The following is a 24,378-nucleotide window of genomic DNA, read 5'->3' as shown; positions in this document are numbered from 1 at the left end:
GATCAGAATCGATGGTGGCCTCTTGATGTTAGCCCAATGCCAGGAATGCCTTGGGCCCCCACTGTGTTTGCCTTTCCCAACCTTTCCTTACAGTTGGGAGCTGAGAGAGGAGCTGCCGAAATGATCCTCCATCATGAGCAAGAGGGTGGCCGTATTTTCTCAATGTGTTACCCAGCAGTTGGTGTGAATATTGGACATCAGGACCATCCCCAGAAAACCTGGGTGTGTCGTTTATTATAGCTGGTGCTCACCAGAAGTGGAGAGTTTGACATGAAAACCAGCCAGTCGATGGTTTTGCCCTGATTGGTTCTCATTCACTAGCAGGGAGAGGTGCTCTAGAACACAGTAGATGGTGAGCAGGAACGCGCACCTGCTGGGCGGCATGGAAGCTCCCACTTGCCTTGTAGGAAGGCGGAGGGCGCTGGCTGGAGTCCGAGGCTCTCCTCCGCCGGGCTCCTACCTCCCAGGAGCTTTAGGGATCTTGTTCCAGGCACATGTCTCCACGGGCCTCAACTTCCACATCTGTGAAATGGCTGTGAGGAAGGACACTGCCTCCAAGGCCCGTGGTGGGGATGAAATTCACTATGCAGAGCCCATCTGTAAACTGCAAATTGCCACGTGTTGGTTTGGGTTTTCTGTCCCGTGGCTGTGGTTGGCTCTCCTGGATGACTGGGAGGCCACATCCTCTCTGGTCTGCTCGAGAACTGTCGTCACAGGCTGGAGGGTGGAGCCATACTGCCCTGTGACAGGCCCCTGCCACCCGGACTGCTTCCAACGACCTCGACTCCTGCTCTCGCTCCCATCTGCCAGGCGAGGAAACCGAGGCTCGGAGGGGCACAGCTACTCATCCACGGGCTTAGCTCTGGAGCTGCACCTGAACTCAGTTGTTCCCCGGGTGCGAACTCAAGCACCTGCACGTCTGTGTGCCACGCTGCCCGCCAGCCGTCCCAGGGGCTGGGGACACTGCACGTGTGTGTGGCATTAGGGGTTCACATGGGTCTCCCCTGTACCTGATGCCCTGCGCTTCTCGGCATCTCAGGGAGTGGCGGGTGGAAGGGGGTTCCCGTGGGACTGAGTGAGGAACTGGAGTCCCTGCTGTGTCCCCAGGGCCCTGCTGGGTCAGGCTTTGATCTTTCTGCGTCATTCTCTGCATCTGTAAAGTGGGGATGAGAGGTCACTGTGCACTTCGCAGGGTCATTGCAAGAGCAAAATGGAAACACGAGGGGAAATCGGGAGACTCGGAGGGCTGCGCATGGGGCTGCTGGGGCCACGTGGGTGGGCTGGAGTGTCCACTGTCTTCCCCATCCCCACCACCGCCACTTATTTTGCGCCTACTGTATGCCAGCCGTCTTCCACGCCATAGTGCCGTGTCACTCCTTGGAACAAAGCTGTGATCCCTGTTTACGGGAACAGGAAGTGACGCAGGAGCCCTTCAGTAGGGGGTGTGGTGAGCGGCCCAGAGCCAGGCTCGGACGGAGCTCGGGGAGAACCCTGGAACCCTCCCACGCCTCCCCATGCGGAGGCTTCGTTCCTCGTGTGCGGGTTACACTTGACAGTGATCCCTGTGCCTTCCGAGGCTTCTGGGGCTCAGCGGGGGATGCGGTCAGTCATCACCCTTGCTCTGCTGCTGCCCATGGTGGAGCAGGACTGGAAGGCGTGGCTGGTGGGAAAGGCTGTGGGGTGGCCATCTCCCCGGCTCCCAAGCGCCAGCTGGGGGGCTCAGGTCTGTCGGCCCCTGAGACCACGCCGAGGGGCTCCCTCCCGGGGTCAGTCCCCCTGGCCAGGGTTCGGCAGGGAGCCCTGTCGTGCTCCAGCTCCTGCCGCCTGAAGGCACAAAGAAGCGAAGAAAGAGGCCGCCATGGACCACCGTTCTGCTCCTTTTATTTCGCCCCCTGTTGTTACCGTATACTGTGTCGGAAGATTCCGCAAGGCTGCCGTGTGTCAGCGGCTAGTTGGTAGGTAAACAGAATCCGGAATTGTCCCCTCACAAAGCGGGTCCAGAAGGGGCTGCTCTTTCATGCTGCAATGGAAAGACCCACTGTGTTCCCACACGGTTCCGGCTGCCCCGAGCGGCATGGGCTGTGCCCCGGGGACGCTTGGAGCCTGTGAGGCTCTGTTGGTCAAGCCCCAGGTCTCTGCTCTTGCTCAGCACTTTCCTTTGGGGGCCTCCAGCCCTTGGGCTGTGTCCCGTGTCGCTCTTGCCCCCGTTCCATTGGCCAAAGCATGCCACGTGACCCCCCTTGCCAGTGGAGAGGCCCTGAGGGTACAGGACAGGGGGCAGGGGTGTCGTCCCAGCCAGTTGGGCAGCTGGCTGCCAGACAGGCTCCTGCTCCCGTGGCCCCTCTGCACACCCACTTCCCTGTGAGCTGCGGGGCCCAGGATAAGAGGCAGGGGAGGTGCTGGAAGAGAGCGGCCTCTGGAGCCCACAGACCTGGGTCCATGTCTTGCCCCTCTGGAAGCCTTCCCCAGCTTGCTCCCTGTGCCCGTGCATACGTGTGCTCTCCCAGCTCCCAAATCCGGCTCGCCCGTCGGGCCAGGTGTAACCCGTGTGTCCTTCATGCAGTGGCTCCGTGACACCCCACTGCCCTGAGCCCTGTTTTGTGTGGGCAGCTCTGGGATTACTTGGGGGGGGTTGCTGCGGGAGGCAGGGCGGCGCACGGCGGACAGGCTGGCCTGACCGGCAGGGGACACAGCTCTCTGCAGTTTGTAAAGGAATCCTCTTGCAACCCAGGGGCTGCGAGCATTTTAAGGTCTTTTTTAATTAAGTTTTTCCTCTGGGGCCTACAGTAAACATCTGCCGTTCCGTCGGTATTCACCTGTACCCTCGCGTGCTCTGGCCGGGGCGCGTGACCGGCCTGTGGAGGAGGAGGTGGCTGGGGTTGGTGTCATGGTCATCGTCCCTAAAAGTCTTCTTCTCCCCTGTATGGCCTTTGACACCCCCCCCACAATCCATCCCTCCCAGTTCGCTGGGTCCCGGCCACGTGGCAGAGGGCGGCTTGTGGCTGTAAACAAGACACAGCCTCCGAGGGGGAGGCAGAGAGACAACGAGAGGACGCTCTGTCAGCGTCTGCGTCCGCTTGTCACAGGTGCTGTGCTTCAACCTCCCGCTGACCACGGCAGCTCCAGGGACGGGGTGCTCAGTTCTCTTTGGGAAGCATCACGATGTGATTCTCCCCATTTTGCAGATGAGGAAATTAAGGGCTAGAGAGATAAGTGACCTGCCTGAGGCCCATGGTGAGTGAGGGGCCGCGCCAGGATTCCAGAAGCATCTACTTGACCCCAGCAGGCACTCGTATCCCCATTTTACAGATGAAGAAACTGAGCCCCGAGAGGTCAGTGACTTTCCCCAGTCACCCACCTTCTAGATGGTGGTGCTCAGATTGGCACCCAGGTCTCCCCTTTCCCTGGGCTGTGTGGCTCCTAGAGACCTGGGGGTAGAAGGACATGGCATGCAGCCCCAGACTCGAGATCACTTGGCTGGCGGGCGCTCTTGCTGCCCTGTCCCCACTAGGTGCACCAAGTCCCCCAGTGGCTGAGCCAAAATGCACTTGTAGAGGGCTGACCCCTCGTATGACAACCCCTGGCTCAGTATTCGTCATGCATATGCTGTTGGAGGAGGAAAGGAGGGATTTGACAGGGAGGGTTTGGTTTTTGGTTCAGATCTGGGGCCCCCTGAATCGGTTCCAGTGCCTCCTGATCCCATTCTTCCATCCCTCCATCCACCCCCTGGGGGAGACCTTTGTGACCCGTGGACCGATTGGCAATGCGGTGCTGGGGGTGGCGCTCCGTGGAATTATGAGCTAACTGCCCCCCAGGAGCTCCACGTCACCCCAACAACAGCTGTGGAGCAGCCTGGGGTGTGGTGTGGTGGCCAGAGACGGCAGCCGTCGATGCTCTGGGCGATCGGAGGATGGGGACACTTCTGGCTCTGGACCCTGACCCTCAACAACTCTCCATGGGTTCAACCCTCAGATCCCATCTCTGACCTCTGTAAGTCTTGTGACCTTGAGCAAGGTATTGGCCATCCTGAAGCCTCCATTTACAGCCCATAACAGAGCTCCAGAGCTCACATGGGTGTGAGTCCTCGGAGGGGCTGCTCTGCCCGGAGCAGGGCTGGGGCTGGACTGCCCTCTGCCCCTGCCGCAGGGCCGCTGGCCAGCGGGGGCCACCTGGGACTCCAGGGAACACGGTGTGGAGACCAATGACTTGAGGAAGAAGATTCAGAAATTCTTTGATGACAAGCCTCTCGTTGTCTGACCTCAGATCACGTCTTCAGCCTCATCTCCCCACACGGAGCTGTTGACCATGTGTCTCAGACACACAAAATACCTGTGGATTGCCCTTTTCTCTGTAGCAAGATCCTGCTCATCCCCCAAGGTCAAGATCATCTCCCCACCCTCGAGGGAGGCACCTCTGGATTCATTTGGATCAGATCACGGGGGTGGTACTGACGGTCACGGTGGTGGTGGTGGGGGGTTGGTGGTGAGGATGGTGATGGCCATGCTGATACCGGGGATGGTGAGGATGGTGATACAGGGTCCCTGGGGATGGTGAGGATGCTGAGGATGACGTCAGGGATGATGGAGCCACTACCGCGAGGGTGGGAGTGTTTTCCGAGCTACCTGACCTGTCATCACCACAAGCCCCAGTGGAGGAATCTTGTCCCCACCATACGCTGCAGGAAACACTGCTGGCATCAGGGGCCAGTGCGGCCAGTCTTGGCTTTGCTTCTCTGGGGCCGATCAGACTCCTCAGTAAAACCAAGACCGTGAGGGGTGTTGTCTGTGTCTGACACGTTGGTGCACGACAGTGAAATTTTAATCAGTGCGTAGTGGATGCGCATGTGCCTTATAGACTGTAAATGGGATAGAAATGTTTTTGCTGTTACAGCGCGTCCCTACAGACAGCATGCTGTGTGTGTGTAAAGTGGAAACAAAAAGCTTTGGAAATAGTTCTAACATGACCGAAGTCAACAGCCAAGCAACAAAGTCCCTCATGCACCTTGTAGGCCCTCCCGGGAACCCCCGCCCAGAGTCAAGAACAAGATGACATAAAACATGAAACGTTACCGACATTATTTTTAAAGACTGTGAGGCTCAGATAGCATTTTCCGGGGCAAGTCTATTCTGTGGTTTTGCAGTTACTTTTGGGACACCTGGTGTCACTTAGTAGGTCTCCTTGTGAGCTGTCCCTCTTCTGACCAAGCCTGTGGTTCCGTTGGCTGCCAGTGGGTAATGCTGAGGCTCTGGAAGGAAGTCCCAAGAATAGAAAATAATATGTGATCTTTCTTGAAAGCTACAACTTTTTAAAAAAAGATTTAGTTATTTATTTAAGTCTTCTCTACACCCAACGTGGGGCCCGAACCCACAACCCCGAGATCAAGAGTTGCACACTCCACCGACTGAGCCAGCCAGGCACCCCTTGAAAATTAAAACTTTAAATGAAAAAGAACAAGATAAGCAATCCTACCACCCTACAAATTTAATTGATGGATTATGGAGAGAGATTTAAATAAAAATGAGCATACATGTCATTCACTGACATAATTGCTACTTCTCATACTTAACATAGAGTTTTTTAACTCTCGGATGACCCTTTCCTCTCCACTACAGTGTTTTCATGCTTTGCAAAAACTCAGGCCCTGATTGGACCTTTGTTCAGGGTCACCTAGATCCTGGCCCCTTGACCGTCTGTCTGCATCTCAATCTCCTGGGAACTCCATCTGCCAGCAGGTGCTTGGTGGTCCTCCATACTTGCGGAACCAGAAGCTCCACCACTGAGCCCAGAAGTATGTGTGACATGCCCCCCTATGAGATTCTGGAGCCCCTGAAGTGTGAGAACCAGGCCTCTAAGTGAGGATAACCCTTCCGCTGGCCACCTGACAAATAGAAAGGTGTGGACAGCATGCTTCTTCAGTCCTTTTCCTCTTTTGTGATGATGGTGGTGTTGCTGGTGGTGGTAATGGTGATGATGGTGATGATATAATAATGGTGGTGATGGTGATGATAATTGTGATCATGGTGATGATAGTGATGGTGATGATGATGGTGGTAGTGGTGGTGATGGTGGTGGAGATGACTGTGATCATGGTGATGGTGGTGGTGATGATGAAATTGATGGTGGTGATGAAGGTGGTGGTGGTGATGGTGGTGGTGGTAATGAAGGTGATGGTGGTAATGATGGTGATGGTGATGAGGTGGTGGTGGTGATGATGGTGATCCTGGTGATGTGGTGATAGTATAGTAATGATGATGGTGATTCTGTGATACGGTGGTGGTGACGACCTGGTGATGAGAATGATGAAGATGATGATGGTGATTGTTGTGATAATGGTGATGGTGATGATGGTGGTGATGATGATGATGAAGGTGATGGTGGTGATGGTACAGTAATGATAATGGTGATGGTGATGATGGTGGTGGTGGTGATGGTGGTAGTGGTGATGATGGTGATGATGATGATGTTGGTGGTGGTAATGATCATTGTGATGGTAGTGGTGGTGGTGATGGTGATGATCGTGATGATGGTGGTGGTGATGGTGATGGTGGTGATGGTATGGTAATGATGAAGGTGATGGTGGTGATGGTACGGTAATGATGGTGATGGTGGTGGTGATGATGGTGGTGATGGTAGTGGTGGTGGTGATGGTGGTGATGATGATAATGAAGGTGATGGTGGTGATGGTACGGTAATGATGAAGGTGATGGTGGTGATTTCTGTAATAGCGGTGATGTGGTGGTGATGAAAATGATGAAGACGATGGTGGCGACTATTGTGATAATGTTGATGAGAGTGGTGATGGGGGGTGATGGGGATTTTTGTCAAGATGATAGTGCTGATGGGTGTCCTGCCTTGCTACCGTCAGGGAAAGGTTGAGGAGATTAGGGCATGGAAGTTTCCATATGCCTCAGAGTACTCACCTTGCACTCTTGAATAAGGTATGGAAATTTCCTGAACCTCAGTTTCCCTGCTTATAAAATGGAAGTAGCCATATCTTTATAAGCTATCGAAGCGTGTGCAACTGTTCATGGTTTTATTATAACTAGAGGATTGCACTCAATTTTATGTAAAGGGGTAGAGGAGGAAAGAGGACTGTCAGTGAGAATGGTTTGCGATGTTAGACTGTTTTCACTTTTATGTCATTGGTATTTAGACATTTCCGCTTGCACTCACCTTTCTTAGGATGGATTTTAAAACCTCTTTCCTTAAAAATTTATTTAAAAAAACAAACACAGAAAGTGCAAAGGATCAGCGACACAGCCTCCATTACCTGCCCCTTGGCGTGGTGTTGGGGAGAGGCTGGGGTCCCACGTCACACACCCCAGCTCTTGTAGCTTTGTCTTCGCTCCGGTCTCCCCGCAGGGCCCCCCTGCCATGTCGTGTGCTGCCGCCGCAGGCTCTGCCCCAGTCAGGGAGCTGCCCACGCCAAGTGGCTTGGACGGCTGGACTTCCTGAGAGCCACCGGCTGAGGCTGAGAAGCTCTCTTTTCCCATTTTAGGTGCCTTTGCCTTTGCTCAATCCAAATCAGATTTTGTTTTATCTACTAGAGCTTCATTTCATAATTCTGCTGGCTTTGATCTCGTCATCAGTTTAGACATCTTCCCTTGCTGACTTTTCCTCTTAGCCCCAGGTGCCTCCTTCCTGACACGGGGCCTGATGCTCCTGTAATACATACTCAGCCCTAATGAGCTACTTAAAAAATAAGTATTGATTTCTAGATAAAAATCACAATTAATTTTAAATGTCCTCTGTAAACCTTGTTACAAATAATTGCCAGAAACACACAAAGTCTGAAATTAATTAAAATCGACAGCCTCATTTGATGCGAGATGTGCTTCTCATTTTTTAGTTATGTCTGTGAGCCTCGTGGATAGTGCTCAGGCAGAAGCAGTGGCCGCTAGATGCCAGGTGGGCGGGGGGATTTGCTGGAGGAGCAGCTCAGCTGCCTGTCCCCAGGTCTGGGTTCACCCAGTCCCAGCTGGCAGCCCTGCCTCCCCTTTATAGTAGTTGGCTGACTTTCCACACCTCCAGTTCCGCATCTGTGAAATGGGTTTACTAATGTTGGCCTTACAGATGGCTGGTGGAAGGTGACAGCGAGCACGTGCCTGCTCAGAGGCTGTGGTCAGTGCTTAGTCTCAGCCTTCTGTCCTCCCCACTCTCCCTGCCGCTGACCAGCCCTGGAAATTTTAACCCACACATCAGTTGTTGGGGTCATATTGTTGGTTCATTCACTCGCTTAACTTGTGCCGTGAGATAAACGGAAGCTGATGAAAACACATGGCTGGGGGGGCCAGCCAGGCAGAGATCCCCTCCTCTGGACAAAAACTCTGGTGCTGAGGGTGGGGAAGCAACTTGATCGAGGCCAGGCGTGAACCTTCCACGCTACCACACTGCTGGCCTCGGGAGGCTGGCGGGGTCATCGGGAATTGGCCATGGCCAAGGCGGAAGGAGCCACCGGGGGCCCCAGCTCTGTGATTCCCTTGCCCACCCTGCCCCCAGAGTAACATAAGCCCCTTTCTCAGCAGCGGAGGGGATGTGTAGGGGTGAGTACAGCAGCGTTGCTAGTAACAGGTGCATTTATGTTAGCTTGCATTCACGGTCAACCTTTTGTCGGTTTCCATTCCAGAGTTCTCAGAATCACTCCAGTGTGTCCTTGAGCACAGAGCCCTGTAGCCCTTCACAGTTCCTTATTGATCCCTGGGTGGCTATTGTTTAGGGCCACAGAGGATCCGGTGCCACCTCCCCTGTCCCACTTCCTGAAGGAGCACAGGTTCAGGGCCAGACCTACCCAGGACTGGTTCTTAGGAACTACTCTGCTGATTACAGGTGCTGGGCAGCTTACTTAGTGTCTCTTAGCACCTTGGTTTCCTCATCTGCAGACAGGAGAGTAACACTACCCTAGCTGTTGTCCTGTTTGTTCACGTGTTTACTGGGGAGGCGGGTGGCGTTTCCTGAGCGCCTGCTGTGTGCCTGACCTTGGGCAAGTGCTGGGAAAACAGACCAAGTGCACGGGGCCCCTGCCCTCTACAACAAGCTCATAGCCAGGTCTGGGGACACGTCAGGACACCCTGTCTTGGTGGGTTAAAGGGGGAACTCAGAGGTCTGAGGGGGTCCCAGCCAGGGGCCACAGGAGACAGCATCCCTCAGAGGGTGGAGGTGACAGGGAAAGGGCTTCACAGATCGTGCAGGCTGTCAGGACAGTGTCTTACCTCCTTTGCTCCCTCTGCTCAGGCTCACCTCCCCCCTCCTTCTCTCCCAGCCCCTGGGTATCTCTTAGCCCTCTCTCTCCCTGTCTCTTTGGAAGCTTTGGGTTGTAAGGGCCAGTTCCTCATCAGATTTCCTCTATGCCTTGGGTCCCAGAGACAAATAAATGGACCCCCCCAGCCCACCCCATGTCGCTGCAGACGGCGGCTGCAGAGAAGAGAGAACAAAGCTTGGGAGTTATTTATTTATTTCTCGCTTTGCAGAAATGTTTATTTGGAAGCGGCACGGCAAGGTGGAATGGTTTGATTTGATTAGCAAGTCTAAATGTATTAGCAGCAAGACAGAAACGATATTACAATTAGTGGTAATTAGCTGTGCTGATGACTCTGGGTGGCAGTGCAGGGTGACAGTTGTTGCTTCCTGGTCCCGGGTTAGACTAGGAGGGCACTTTACCCTTGTGAAGGGACTCAGCTCCCTGGAGACACAGGACCCCGGCCCCGTCGTCCGCACGTCGGAGTCGCAGCTAATTAGTCACTTCACAGGACATGTGTGCCGGGCCCACTTGCATTGTGTAAAATGTTTGTGGGGGGCAGTTGGCCTTACTTTTGGGGAACCGGAACCTTCCAGGCTGCTTTGCTTTGGCACCATCGGTAACAAGAGCAGCGGATTCCTTCATGCCCTACTCCTCTCTCTACACGATTTTATCGTTGGCCCAACCCCGAGCGCCCCACTCCCTTGGGGTTCCCTGTGGGCTCTCTCCCTGAGAGCGGGGTCCGTGCAGTGTCACAGGCCCAGCCCGGGCTGCAGAAGATGCCCGTGGTTACATTGGCCAACGCGTGGTGGGCGCGTGGGAACACTGGGAAGGTGCTGGGCGTAGACTTCGGAGACACCGGGACCACATGCCCACATCTTGACAAGTTAGTTTACCCTCCACCCCATGTTGTCAGTGACTTTGACCTAGGATGTGGGGTGGGGCAGGAGTTCCCCAACTTCCGGTGGGGGCCGCAGACCTGACAGCATCCTGCAGAAAAAAGCCAAGTGCTTCTTGTGGGGAGAAGAGAACGTTTTGGAGCTAGATGGGTGTGGGGGTTGCCCGACTTTGTGAGCATATTGAATGCCGATGAATTGTTCACTTTAAAATAGTTATTTTTATGTTATGTGAATTTCACCTGAATTTTTTAAAACTGCAAATTGCTAAGAGGTATATTTTGAAAGCCCGAACCCTGTAAACAGAGCACATCTCAGAGGCTTTAGGGAGATGAAGCTTCTGAAAACACAGAGCTGGTATTGGAGATGATCATGGATACTGAGTTGCCTCTGGGATGGAGGGAGTGCAGGAGTGAGGAGGGGAGAGGGGCACCCCTCTCCACCTCGCTGAGGCCCCAGGGGCATGGTGAAGACCCAGTGCAGGAGGTGTAATCCTTTGGGCAAGAGTGAGGAAGAGGTAAAAGAAAAGTGAGCCCACGTGCGACCATATCAAGTTTCCGCCTCTGGCTACCCTCCAGGGGCTGCAGGAAGGAGCAGTATGCCTCTGTGATGCGGGAGGAGGCAGCCCCACCTGCCTTAGTTGCCGCCAGTGGCTCTTGTGCTCGTTAGAGACCACAGCAGCCTCCCTGGCCTCAAGGTGGACTTGGCCTCAGCGGTGGCATCTGCCAGGCCTGCTTGGAGAGGTGGCCCCAGACGGCAACTCCTTCCCATCCCCCCCAGCCCCTACCGTCAGGAGGATCCTCTGGGTTCCGGATCTGTTCCAGGTCTGGAGCAGGCATGGCAGGTGCAGCAGGGTGAGACAGGCATGGTCTGCCCACGGGGGCTGTTGGCCTAGAGCCACCCGAGCCTGGGTGGTGTGCTGTCCGGGGGAGCTGGAGAGGCATACAGCTCGAGGAAATGCTTTCTGAACTCTAAGTGTGATTAGAGTTTAGGGACTATTATTATCGGCGGGGGGCGGGCATCAAGAAAGCATTGAGCTGGGTAGTGGGAACACGGGCTCTCTTGTGAGGTGAGGACCCCGGGCCTGCCTCACTCGGGGGCCTCACTCGGGGGCTCTGGGCAGACCCCGCACAGCACATCAGCCTGTCCAGTCCCCTAAGGGATATGTATCTGGTCCCTCGAAATGCACCCATGGTCCAGAGCCTTTTGACAGAAGCTGGAACCCAGCACCCAGGGGTGCCAAAAAGATGCTCAGCCCTACCCATGTCCAGGAAATAATGCCCATGAAAACCATAGAGATTGATTCCTCCTTAGGATGCTGACGGTGCCCAGGGCCGGTGAGCACACAGACCAGCCCAACCTCCTACGCAGTGCTCGAGGGCCAGAAATTGGGGGATTTGGAAGACAATTTGGAGTCATCCAGTAAACCTAAAGATAGATACACACATCCTGTAACCAGAAGTCCTACTTCTGGATGTGTGTCTCGGAGAAAGTCTGACGCAGGTGAACTAGGACTTCAGCACATTCCTAGCAGTCCAAACAAAACAAACAGACGTGTGCTGACCCTCGATGGGTCAGTAAGTACACGCATGCGCCATGGGGCAGTGAGGAGGAGGACCAGCCGGGCCACATGCAACAGCAGCGAGTCTTAGGAATGTGGAGTTGAGTCCAGAATGGATGTTGCAGAGCACTTTGGTATGAGTCCATCTATATAAAGTTCAAAAATGTGCAAAACAAAACCTATCTTTTGATACATCTATTTTAATACAAAAATTGAAAATTCAGGGAGTGATAAGTATAAAATCATTGTTACCTGTACATGGGCGGGAGTGGGGAGGGCACTAGGGGTATTTCAAAGCTAGTATTCGTTTTACTTTGTTAAGCTGGGTACTGGGTACACAGATGGTTTGTTATTTTTTTTCTTTTTAAAGATTTTATTTATTTGACACAGAGAGAGAGACAGTGAGAGAGGGAACACAAGCAGGGGGAGTTGGGAGAGGGAGAAGCAGGCTTCCCGCGGAGCAGGGAGCCCGATGCGGGGCTCGATCCCAGGACCCTGGGATCATGACCTGAGCTGAAGGCAGATGCTTAAGGACTGAACCACCCAGGCGCCCCAGTGGTTTGTTATTCTTTAAACGATACACATTTTATCATTTCTGGTGTGTCTTCATTACCTAGTAATAACGCGTGTACATTTAAAAAGTGAACCTGCAGGTGTGGAGGGTCCTGCCTCATGCACGGTGAGATTATGTGCTTTAGAGAAGGCAGATGGGGGGCAGGGCTGTCCTTGGCCATACAGCCCCCAGGGACAGGGCATTTCCAGCTTCCCAGGAGCAAAGTTGTGTAACCTTTGGAAGACCGAATGCTCAAAATGGCATAATGCCAGATGTGGAAATTGTGAAATGTAAGTCCTAAGTCAGCTTTTTTTTTCTCCCCCTAAGGCGGTGTAAAGGCCGCATTTTAAAAGTTTTGTTTTTAACCCAGATAAATTCTGGAAATGCAGCGAAACCGCTTAGCGCCCTCTCCTGGGCAAGGCCAGGTGGAACCGTGGTGTCCCGGGTGGTAGGACTGCTGGGCCCCCATGGGTTCAGCACCACGGACAGCGCCAGCAGCTTTCTAGCCCGGTGGGGCATGATGACGAGACTGGACATAAGGGGTTGAAATCCTGCTTCTTGCAGTTGTTAGTTGTGTGGCCTTGGGCAAGTCTCTTAGGAGGCTGGAGGGGCTCCCTTCCTCAGGGAGCATCAGGTGAGGGAAGCTACTGCCATGGCACCCAGCATGGGCTCTGTGCTCCAGAAACGGCCATCCTGGTTAGAAAACCCTTTGTGCTGTTGAATGGGAAAGGACTGAAGGGTGGTCAAGGGGCTGGGATGGGCAGGCCAGGGCAGGAGGTGCCAGATCAGTCCTGCTGGTTGGAACCATGTGACTTGTGAGGGACTTCCCAGTCACCACCATGAGTGGTGACTCGTGTAACCAGGCTCTGCACATGCTTCTAGGCTGGCTGGTAGGGGATGGGGAGTGGACAGGAGCTCCACTGTGGCTCTGTGGGCACCTGCCCATCCACCACCTGCACTTCTGCTCAGGACCAGCCTCAAGGCGGCCAGAGGAGGAGTGAGGCCAGGCAGGTGCAGGCATTGCCTTGGGTTTGTCTTAGTGGTGAAGCAGGTGGAGGGAGCAGAGGGATCTCGGCCAGGAGCTTGGACCCTTGGCGCTCAGGCCCTGGAGAGGAGGTGGCTTGATGCACTTGGGGAGGGTAGTGAGATGGAGGTGGTGGCTTCTGGAAAGTCCTTTGCTCTGTTCTCTTTTCTCAGTGAAATGAGAAGCAAGGCCCTCAGCTGAGTGTGGGGATACAGGGGGGATGGGGGAACAGGTGGAGGAGAGGTGTGAGAAGAGAGGAAAAGGCTCTGTGCTGGAGGAAAGGCAAAGGCTGAGGGAAGATATCAGGATTCTCTCAACTTTAAATTCTAGGCCATTTGTTTTCAGCACACCACCACTCATTTGTTAAATCACATTTCTTTTTGATTTATTTATTCAGCGATTGGGCACTGAGCAGTATTATAGGATCTAAACTTTTGGTAACAGCAAGAACGTTACACCATTAATTGGAACGAATTGGTTGGCATCTGTATCTCCATATACTACCCTGATCTTATTAAATCTAAATCATACTCGCACTCGGCAGCTCTGATTTGAACTGTAAACCCAGCGTGGTAGAAGGATACCTGCTGTTTGAAGAGCGATCTTTCTTTCTCCTCTGATTTCTGGCTTGATTCAACATACGCTGTGCAGCATCAGGCCGTGCCTGTGAGAGCCCATGAGGTGGTGGCAGGGTCCCAGAAGTGATCTGCTGTTGGCACAGTGCATTTGTCTAGTGTGAAAACTCGCCGTAAGCTGCACGGACATAGGACTTGGTGCTGTGGAGCACCAGCTCATTTGAGTATGTGGGCTGTGTCTGTGAACGTGTAAGCGTGTATCACACATCGGGGCGTGTTTATGTGGACCATTCTGTCCTCAAGCCCATTACGACCGCACACACCAACACTCCAGGGCCGAGAGTGGCACTGGTGCTTCACTCCTGTCTGTTGTCATAACTGCTCTGGCCCCAGCCCAAAGTTGTTAGTGGTCCTAAGCAAGGACGAGGGTTTAACCTAGTCCAGGGGTCTCAGGACACAACCCCACCCCCCAGGTTCTAGACTTGGATGGCTCACCGGTGTCCAAAACATATGGAGTTAGTATTGTTTCTGTTAATTCCATGCTGTCTTTTCTTGCCTCTGCTCCTGGTTTATTCCTGCCAATTCTTTAAGAACTGACCTGGTACCTCCTCCTCCAAGAAGTCTTCCCTGACTTCACAGTGCTGGGCTCGGTCTTCCTCAGCTGGTTGCACAGCTCTTGGTGCCTCGCCCAAGCTGGGAAAACAGTAGGTGATTAATATATGTTCATTGTATTTCACAGTGGTTACTTTTCCCCTCTTTTCAGTCAAGCACGAGGGGATTTTTCTCCGGTATTTACTGCGAGAACCTGATGGGGTTCCTGGAGGTAAACCCACAAGAATCTGAGGGGCCCCCTTAGACTAGACTGAGCCCTTAGGAGATTTTAACTCTCGAGTTTGTCCACATTCAGTCTCCAGTGGTCTTTGAAGTTACCTTCTAAGTGTTCTGCCAGTTCCTGGCCGGCAGCTTCTGCTCACAGGGGGCTGTGATTGTGTAGCTGCTTGTCTCCAGGCAGCCTCCGGCCTCCCTCCCTCAGCTTACCAGATACCAGGCCTGTGCCAGGGCTGAGCCTGGCAGCAAACACCTGTCTGGGGGGCAGACACGCACAGCTCTGGTGCACACTTCTGTGCGGAGAGAAAGGGCTGGGATCGAACTGGTCCCAGGACAAGGTCAGCTCCACTAGGCCCAGGCATGGAGGAGTGCTCCTTCAGTGTGTGTTGATGGACTGAGGGTCTGTGGGTGCTGGCCCTGTGCGTCGCTCTGCCAGGAGCACCCCTGAGCTGACCCTCACAGAGGAGTCTGCACTCGGCAGTTTGTGCCGAGAGCACCCACCAGCTTCCTCCGCGCACCCCATCCTCTCGGGAAGCTGTCTCAGCCACGACTTCTGGGCTTCTTTGCCCCCACCCCCTTACCACAATGATGAAAATGCACAGTCGGCCGAAATGCCCAAATCCATAACGCATTGTACATTCTCCCAAAGTTAAAAAAAGAAAAAGAAAAAAGAAAAAGAGTCCCCCTTAATCACCTTTCATATTTTCATTAACAACATCAAAGTGATTAGCTCTGGAAAAACCAGTCTGAAATCATAGTCATCTCGGAAGAAGTGCATGAAGAACGCGAAGGAATTTGAATTTCAAAGCCAAGCCTTTATCTCTCATTAATGCTTTCTGCTGTGAGGGCTCCCCCAAGACCCAGCCGTGTCATCCATTAGGGGAGCTGGTGAATCTGTGCAAACGTGGAATCTTTGCTCACTTTAAAGCGTTCGGTGCTGGCGGTGTGGGTAGCCCACATGACCACCCCCACTTCCCACCCCAGGCCGGGGACTCGGGTGCAGAGCTGCATGGCCTCCCTAAAGGGCTCCCTTATTCTCACTTGTTTGTCAGAAGCCGTGGGCACATGTTGCCTGCCCCACTGTGCACTGAGCCGGGTGGGGTGCCAGGTCTGTGATTTGCAGCGTGCCCTCAGGGGGCTCTCCGCGGAGGACAGTGTCCACTGGGAGCATCTGGGCTGCAGGGTTGGGGATCCTGACATGGACGTCCTAGCAGGTCTTCATTCTCCAGGGGATGGAACAGCAGCGGGAGGGTAGAGCCACCTCAGGGCCAGGCCCTGTCCGGGCTGCCTGGAGTCCATCAGAGCCGTGCGGGGGCCTCCAGATATCTGCAGGGACCCGGGGACATGGTGGGTGGAGGCACACAATTGCTTCACTTCCACCAAAGTCTACCAGGTGCAGAGTGGAAAAGTAAAGCCCGTTCCGCCCATCCTCCTGACTCTGGAGCATCAGCCCGGGGCACACGGCCTCTGCTGCTGGCCCTGGTGGGCTCCTGAAAGAGCCTGACAGCCTGCCGAGCAGGGCTGCTTACCAGGCACGAAAGCCTTCTGTCATCGTCTGGAATGTGGCAGAAAACTCAAGGGGGACAGAGTGATCTCGCCAGGCGAGAAGTACAGGTGGGGACATCAATCAAGGGCCTCCCCACTGAACAGGCTTTGTCGGCACCTAGTGGTGGTGGTGGGGGGGGGGGTCACTGATGGTGACTTGCTGCGTCCAGCCACGAATGAGGAGATGCCCTGAGGTGTATTAGAAGCTCCTCTGTGTCCAGTCAGGCCCTGGAGGCAGGAAGGGGTTTCAGGACCCAGGTGCAGGGGCCTCAAGTTCCAGAATGCTATTTGGACGTGTGCCGAGGCCATCATTCCTCAGAGCTGGTCTGAGGATGGGTTGCATCAGAGTGGCCAAGGGAGCTGTGGCCACCCAGGTGCCCTGGCCCAGCTTTGCTCGCTGAGCTCACAGCTCTGGGGGGTTAGAGAGTCAGGCCCGGAAGCTGCTGCTGTGGCAGGTGCAGCGAGAGATGGCTCGCCCCGCCCTGCCCGGGGCGGAGGGGTAAGCCTGCAGGTGTGGCTGGGGGCACGCCAGCCTTGGTGACACAGTGAGCTGGCCTGCGGGGTGACTGTGCAGCAGCAGATCTGCAGGGAGCAGTGCGGGTGACGCACTAGCTGTGTGCAGAGGGGATGAGCAGCGCCCCCCCACCCCCGCCCAGCCCCACCCTCACCTGGCACAGCTGTGCCTTTGGCATTACGGCTCTGGTTGATGAGCGTCAGCCCTGTGGCTTTGTAGGATGGACCTGGGATTGCTGGAGGGTATCCTGCAAAAACAGGATTCCCCTGGCCTTCCCAGTAGAGCAGGTCGCGTGGTCAGCCCAGCTAGAAGGGCTGGGGCAACACCACGGAATCACATTGCCCATGGGCTTGGGCAGGGGAGGGTCAGGACTTGCCAGCACGTTTGCCATCTCAGGACGTTGTAATCTTTCTGGAAGTAGGCATACTGGGCTGGGAGGCAGGGATGTCTTCCCAGCTCTCTGATGAGCTAGCCGTGTGGCCTTGGGCTGGCCGCGCAGCCTCTCTGGGCTCTGGTGTCATATGGTGCCAATACTGGGGTGGGGCTGTGGTCTCTGGGCCTTTCATGAGAGGGTGGTGCTGCCCGAGGGCGTGAGGACAACAGAGCAGTGGCCCTGAAGGCTTTCCAGGGTTTCAGTCTCTGCTCCAGCACTTGGTAGCTGGGTGTCCTTGGGCCGGTTACTTAACCTCTCTGTGCCTCCCATTTCCTCATCTGTAAAATGGGGACAGTAAAACTCCTGTGGGACTGTGGCGAGGACCAAGTGAGACAGTAGAAATTCTGCACTTGTGGCCATGCCTAAAATAGCAAGTCTTCAACAAGGGTTAGACTTTATTCTTAAGCACGAGCTGGGTTTTCAGCCTCTCACACCTAATCTGTTATCCTCAAGCAGCTCCGTTTTTCTGTTGAGCCCCAGATCCTCCTGACTCCTCAGCTCCTGCGCCTTGCCGGCCTCTGACCAGGAGCGGGCGCCGCAGGCAGTGGGGGAACGTGAGGGGCAGGGACCCCTGGTGGTTAGTAGTTGCTGGTGGCGGGCTGTCATTTGTGATGGAAACACCCTTTGTCTGGGGGATCTCCTGCTAACTGATGTGAGCGGGGGCCCGGCAGCCTTGGCACCACATGGAGCCCACATCACTCTGCCCCTGTGTCAGCGCCAGGACGCGAGGGGTGGCTCTGGCCATCGAGGGTGTGTGTCCTCCGCTGCAATGGATGAAGGGTCTCCAGGAGCTGAGCATCTTGTCGTGCTGGAAAGAAACAACAAAATCACAACAATGGGACTATGACAGAGGCCAACTCAGAGCACCCCATGGCCACAGCTGGGACAGTTGGAGCCCCAAAGCATAGTATTGGGTTATAATCCCAAGTATAAAGTAAGCATCAACTAGTCCGTACTGATAGAAATAGGCAATTAAACAAAGAAGAGACAAGACTCCCACACAGAAGAATTCCAAATAAAGTAGGAAGAAACTCCGCCCTGGAGGAGCTGGGGCAGGACCCCCCTCGGCGTGCACCGTGCACACGGACTCCCCTCAGAGGGCAGCGTGGACGGGGAGAGGGGGCTTCGCGGTGGAGAAGACTGACTGATGGGTCTCAGCCCCACGACCACGGTCGACACCGTGGGGGTCAGTGAGGCTGACAGGGATGAGAGGGCGCTGCCCCTGTGGGCTTCCTCCCAACCCCACGACCCCAGTCCAACCCCCGAGAATGTAACTCAGCTGGGACTCCGTACTGTCTTGGCAACTTTCCTGTATATTGGAAACTATTCTACAATTAAAAGGTTATTTTTTTTTAATTAGAATTAAAAAGTATTCAGGAGCCGGCTCTTTTGCTGCTTGGGCGGTGGCCCCAGCCCCCTGTCCTGCTGGTCCCTGTGCACGGTGTCGATGGCTCCCCCCAAGCAAGGGGACCCTCCCATTGTAGGGGACTCAGTGGCCAGAAAAAGTTCCCGATTCAGCCACACACGGCCCCCCACGGGGAATCGCGTGTCCTCGGGAGGGCACTGGGACGCGCTCACCTCTGGGCTGGGGCTTTTCTCCTATGCACACAGGGAACTGTCTGAATGTGCTCGGGGGAGGCGAGGGCACTGGGGCCCGGGGAGTCCGTTGAGAAGCTTCTGGCGTCCCTCCCCGGCCCTTGCAGCCGGCGCCTCCGTCATTCGGTCGGCCTTTACCACATCGCTGTGGTTACGGTGGGTACGTACCACCACTCCTATGCTGCGTCCTCGACGCTCACACGGAGCCTGGCAGAGCCAGCTCCTTCCCGCTGACCTCAGCTTGGGGCCCCCGGGACAGAATGGCCTTGGACCTCTTGTCCCCCCACCTGCCTGGGGACTCCCTGTGGACAGTGGCCGGGCCCGACCCCCCCACGTCTTCAGTGCAGCATGACCCAGAGCTTCCAGCGAGGCCGGGCATGGGGCCGGGTGGGCTCGCTGCTTCTTCTGCCTGGCCAGTCAGGTTGCGAGGCCATGGGCGAGTGAGTGCCTCTGCCCGAGGCTCAGGCTTCTCTGGGAAAGGAGCTGAAATACCGAGCTTCTGAGGTTTCTCTGAGGCCACGTGAGGGCTGCCAAGGGCCAGGCTGGGCGTGCTCTGGGCTCTGGGCCCGCTCTTCAACTCACATCTCTGCGTGTGCTGGAAAGCCGGTGGCCCGGGTACACCAGCGGAGAGCGCAGGTCGGACGCACGGGCTTGGACTTTTTTGCCTCTCGTTTTTCCAGAAGGGTGCTTACTGGGCGGGCAGGTTTCCAGCTCTGAGCCCTGTCCTGGCAGCTCCTAACCCCAGCAGGAGGAGACAGGCACTCTTGCCTTCAGTGGGTGGAGGGGTGCAGGGAAGCCTGGGGTGACTGGCCGGCTTTGGATGGGGTGGGGTTCCGAGGAGTTGGGTCTTTGATGCGGCTAGTGGGAGGAGAGGGCTGTCCAGGCTGAAGGGACAGTGGGAAGGATATGCGTGAAGGGCCAGCAAGACGGATATGAGTGGCTGTCTCTAGAATCATCCCGAGCCAGCCCTCTGCCTTCCTGCATCTCTTCATTCCACGTGGAGACACAGCCCTGCCTTCGTGATGGGTGGGTGAGCGGGCACGAGGAATCGAGGCCTTTGGCCTTTGGAGTTTGGGATGGGGCCACCTTCTGTGCGTGGGGCGCGGGTCACTGTGGGGTGGGTGGTCAGAGTGAAGGAAGGCCTTGGTATTCTGCTCAGGGCGCCTGTGGGTAAATGGCTGGTGCTTGTGCCCAGGCTCCTGGGATGGCTCATCCACCCACTGCAGCTGTCGGGCAGGGTGGCCCTCAGCTCCCACGGGACCGAGTCGGAGCTGAGCAGGGCTGTGGTGGAGGGGCTGCCTCCAGGAGACTGGGCAGGGCCACACTGCTCCGGGGCCCAGCAGCCCCCTCGCCGCCCTGCTGCATCTCCGCTGAGCATGGGCAGTGGCTCCAAAGTGTTCCCTGTCACCCTCTGCTGGCCTTGCCAGGCCTGAGACCCTGCCCACTGGCTCCCAGGGCAGGCAGGGCCACTGGGCTCTTGTCTGGAGGGGGAAGAGCCGGACATGCTGCCAGCAGCATGGCTCTGAGATGGAGAGGAGCCCCAGAGTCAGGCATGGACCGGGCCCAGGGTGCCAGGAAGGGAGTTGGGGAGGAGACTCTGTACTGCATCTTTAAGGATAGATGGGGACTTGTCAGGCCAAGACCAAGCAGGACCACAGAGAGTGGAAAAAGCCAGAAGAAGCAGGACCTGTGGGTGAATGGGGGGGGTGGCACTGAGGTCCTGGCTGGAACAGGTGCTGAGCTCCACTGAGCCTCCTGTTTGGCTCCCCCACCCCCAGAAGGGCAGGGACACTTGGCACTGGAGACCTTGGACAGCGGTGGCTACCGTGGTGAGGATGGGGGCATGGGAGGGAGTGTGCTGTCCAGGGCCGTGGTGCCAGGCCACAGGATCCCAACGGGAGGGGATCTCGAGGGAGGAGGAGAGTGGCCAGCCTTGTGCAGATAGCTGTGAGCCTGAGGCTGGGCAGGGTCGTTGGACCGAGAGCAGCTGCTCCGGACAGTGGTGGCCCAGGTGGGGACAGCCAGCAAAGCCCATCCCCAGGCTGGTGGTTCAGGCTGATGGAGTCCAAGGCTGAGACTCCGAGTGGCTGGGTCACCCACACCACAGGCAGGCAGCCCAGCTGGGAGACCACAGGGCGTTTCGCTTCCCAGTCATCTTCTCTCTAGCACGTGGACAGGAAGCTAAGGATCAGAGAGGTTAGGGTGCCTGCCCAGGCTCACACAGCCAAAAGCAGTGAGAGCAGGTTTGGGCCACACCCTCCACTCCAAGGACCCTCCAGAGGGGCAGCTTCAAGCCCAGTGCTTGGCGCAAGTTCCAGGAGGCCCAGGAAGCAGGTCTTTCCCGTTCAGGCTGTTGGTGGCTCAGGCCTTTATCCACTCACCCAAATAAATAAACGGAGGAGACCTGTTTCTTGTCTAAAGTCACATTAGAACATTTGCTGCAGGCAAAAACTTTCCCCCAAAGACCTCACCCTGGGAGGTATCTCCCTTTAAAATGTAGTTATTAATCAGTGTAGCTGAAATTAGCATAATCTGTTGGTTTAAATGCAGAGCGCAGTGAGACTCTCCTCCTGTGAAGTGGGGGGGCATCGTCTTACTGCTGGAGGTCGGGGTGCGGAGGGACTGCCCAGGGGTCAGGCCTGAGCTCCGAGTGGGAGGGGTCGGGTCCAGGGGTGCAGGAGCCCAGTGGGGCCTGGGGGTGAGGTAGGCCGGGAATGGGGGACCCCGAGGTAAGCCGCACGAGCTCCTGCCCTCTCTCAGAGCTGGGTCAGAAGAGTGACCAGTCTGTCTAGTGTGCTCCGGGCTCTGTGTTTTGAGGACTAATGGTAAACCTCCATCCAGGCAGAACAGAGGCCAGGACCCAGATTGGTAGTAATAGTAACAAGCGTGTTGGCCCGTTCTCATGGGTCCCCTTGTGTGGAAGGGAAGCTGGGGCTTGCGGGACCCTTTCCCCCACCACACACAGCTGGACAGGGCCAGGATGCCGTCTGGCTCTGGAGCCGAAGCCCTTCCAAAGGGTAACTTCTGAGTGCCCTCTGTTCTCCAGGCTTTTCTTCATTACGAGGGATTCAGTGGTCTGTGTCCACAAAATTGGTATTTAAAAATGCCTCGTGGCCCCCTTCTCTGAAGTCTGGTGGTGTTTGCCCTGCTGTTTTCTGGCTCTGCCCCAGGGGCCAGGCCTGCAGGGGCATCAACAGGCACCCCCCACCGGGTTTAGGTCAGGGAAAGATTCTCGAAGGTTCTTGGAGTTAAAATGAAGTCTTCGGTTCGTGTCTGAACGCTTCCTTGCGGCCTAGAAAGCACCTCTGTTCTCTTCATTCTGTAGCTGAGCAGTACTTTCCACTCAGGGTGATGGTGGCAATGACCATGACAAGGGTATCGAGGGCCAGCAGAGGCTTGGTGACACCGCGTGGGGCGGGCCATCTTGGATCCTCAGGACCCAGCTCTCTGGAGAAGTCCCCATAGCAGCTACTTTCTGGGTAAAAGCAAAACAGATCTGTTGGCCCTGGAGCAGCGAGAGCCGGCTCCATCCTCGGCACGAGCGTGTCCTGCAGGACGGGCCAGTGTGACGCCCACCCTCTGCTTGCCAGCGTGTGGTCTCACTCCCTCCCCACTGACAGCTAGCCTGAAAATAGCCCCTGTGCCTAGGCTCCCAGGAGAGTTCCCTTCTCAGTCACTCAGGACGAGGGGGCCGGCAGGCCGCGGCTCACTGGTGGAGTGCCCCCTGCACGGTGCGCTCAGCTTGGAGCCAAGACCTTATTCTGTTACGAGGTGAGAGCCGGGGTGAACCCCTGCGCCCCCAGACAGCTCAGGGTCCTCCTCTGCAAAGTGTCTGCTTCAGGGTTGCTGAGAACCAAATGAGAATGGACGAGCTGATATTTGTGGCCATCAGACACACCACAGCTCTGGGGAGTCATGAGTAGTTTTATAGTCCTCACCTAGGTGCTTGGAACAAAGTAGCAGTGCTAATGAGGTGTTCCTGGGAGGCCGGTGTCCTCGGCCACATGGAGAGTAGGGGAGGGCCTCCTCTGTCCCCCACTCCCACCACTGTTCTAGGAGGAACAGATGGCCTTTCGCCCGTTCATGTTCCATCAACATCAGGTATCCCCTGCGAGCAAGACACAGAGCCTGTGATCCAGCTTGTACTAGGTTCCCCAGAGAAGCAGAACCAATAGGATGGAGGGTTTTTTTTTTTTTAAGATTTTATTTATTTGAGAGAGAGAGAGAGAGAGAGAGAGCACAAGAGGGGGTAGAGTCAGAGGGAGAAGCAGACTCCCCGCTGAGCAGGAAGCCCAATGTGGGACTCGATCCCGGGACTCCGGGATCATGACCGGAGCCAAAGGCAGTCGCCCAACTGACTGAGCCACCCAGGCGCCCCTAGGATGTATGCATGTATATATATTATATGTTCATGATATGTATTTACATCTATTGAGTACATGTATGTGTATACACATGTATATGCATCCATGCACACAAGTGTGTGTATACAAGAGATTTGTATTGGCTCATGCACTTCGGGAGGCTGAGAAGTCCCAGGATCTGCAGTTTGCAGAGTGGAGGCCCGGGAGAGCCGATGGTACAAGTTCTAGCCCCAAAGCCAACAGGCACGGGACCCTGGAAAGGCCACTGTTTCACTCTGAGTTGGAAGGCAGGGTAAGACCATTGTCTCAGCTTCCGGTCAGGCAGGAGCAATTCCTTCTTATCAGCCTTCTCGTTGTATTCAGACCTTCAGTAGGTTGGATGAGGCCCACCCTCATCAGAGAGGGCCATCTGCCTGACTGAGTCTGCCGACCCGAAGGTTCAAGTCACCCAGAAACACCCTCCCAGCCACACCCAGAATAATGCCGGGTCGAATGTCTGGGCACCCTGCGTGCCCATCTAGCTGACACAGAAGATGAACCATCACCTGGCTCCTCTGGAGACCAGACCTTCTGGGGAATCAGCAGCTCCAGGCAGCGCGGGCACATTTCCTAATCCGGGGCCCGGAAGCATGGAGGAGCCAGAAGTGACGCCTGCTGGCCGAGGAAGGATGGGGGCAGGCACGGGAAGGCCTTGGGCCTGGAGACACAGGAGGGCTGACTGTCTGCATGACGCAGAGCTGCATTGTGCCAGTGAATGTCTAATTTTGGGGGCAGTGAGGATAAAAAAGATGTCTCGATGTTATCTTTTAAAGCCAACATTTGACAGCGAACTTAGGTAGCTGCGGTCTCTGCACGGCCAAGTTAACTCTAAATAAACAGCAGGAAATGGAAAAATACATCCGGGAAGGGGGTCTCTTGGCTCTTCCGTGAAGGCTCGGGCTCTCCCTGCCCCGGGGAGGCACTGGCTTTCCTGCATCGATGCCCGCACAGCGTCCCCCAACAGACATCCTCCAGCCCTGGGCCACCGCCGCGCACGCCTCTCATTACCTGCCCGCCGTCCTCTCGGCCAGAGCCTGCTGCAGCCAGGTGTTCCAGATGCTGCTGAGTGAGTGAGCACTTTGCCGGAGGGCTTGGGGGCCTCGCACTCTTCTAGACCACAGTTGGAGGAGAGAGGGCTCGGGCGGGAGTAAAGGCGCGGAGGTGCAAGGGGCCCAGGAATTGGGAGAAGTGCAGTAGAGGAAGCAGGAAGCCCAA

At 55.7% G+C, this 24,378-nt stretch overlaps 1 protein-coding gene across 2 annotated transcripts in view; it reads left to right on the top strand.

Moving 5' to 3' along the window:
* The window catches only part of PHF21B (PHD finger protein 21B), an 89,348-nt gene that overhangs the window by 15,007 nt on the left and 49,963 nt on the right, over window positions 1–24,378 (top strand). The gene's annotated exons all lie outside the window — the stretch shown is intronic.

Source organism: Phoca vitulina, unplaced genomic scaffold, assembly GCF_004348235.1.
Source record: "Phoca vitulina isolate PV1807 unplaced genomic scaffold, GSC_HSeal_1.0 scaffold19, whole genome shotgun sequence".
NCBI lineage: Eukaryota > Metazoa > Chordata > Mammalia > Carnivora > Phocidae > Phoca > Phoca vitulina.
The sequence above is the reverse complement of the archived record's forward strand: the minus strand, read 5'-3'. Positions and strand labels throughout refer to the sequence as shown.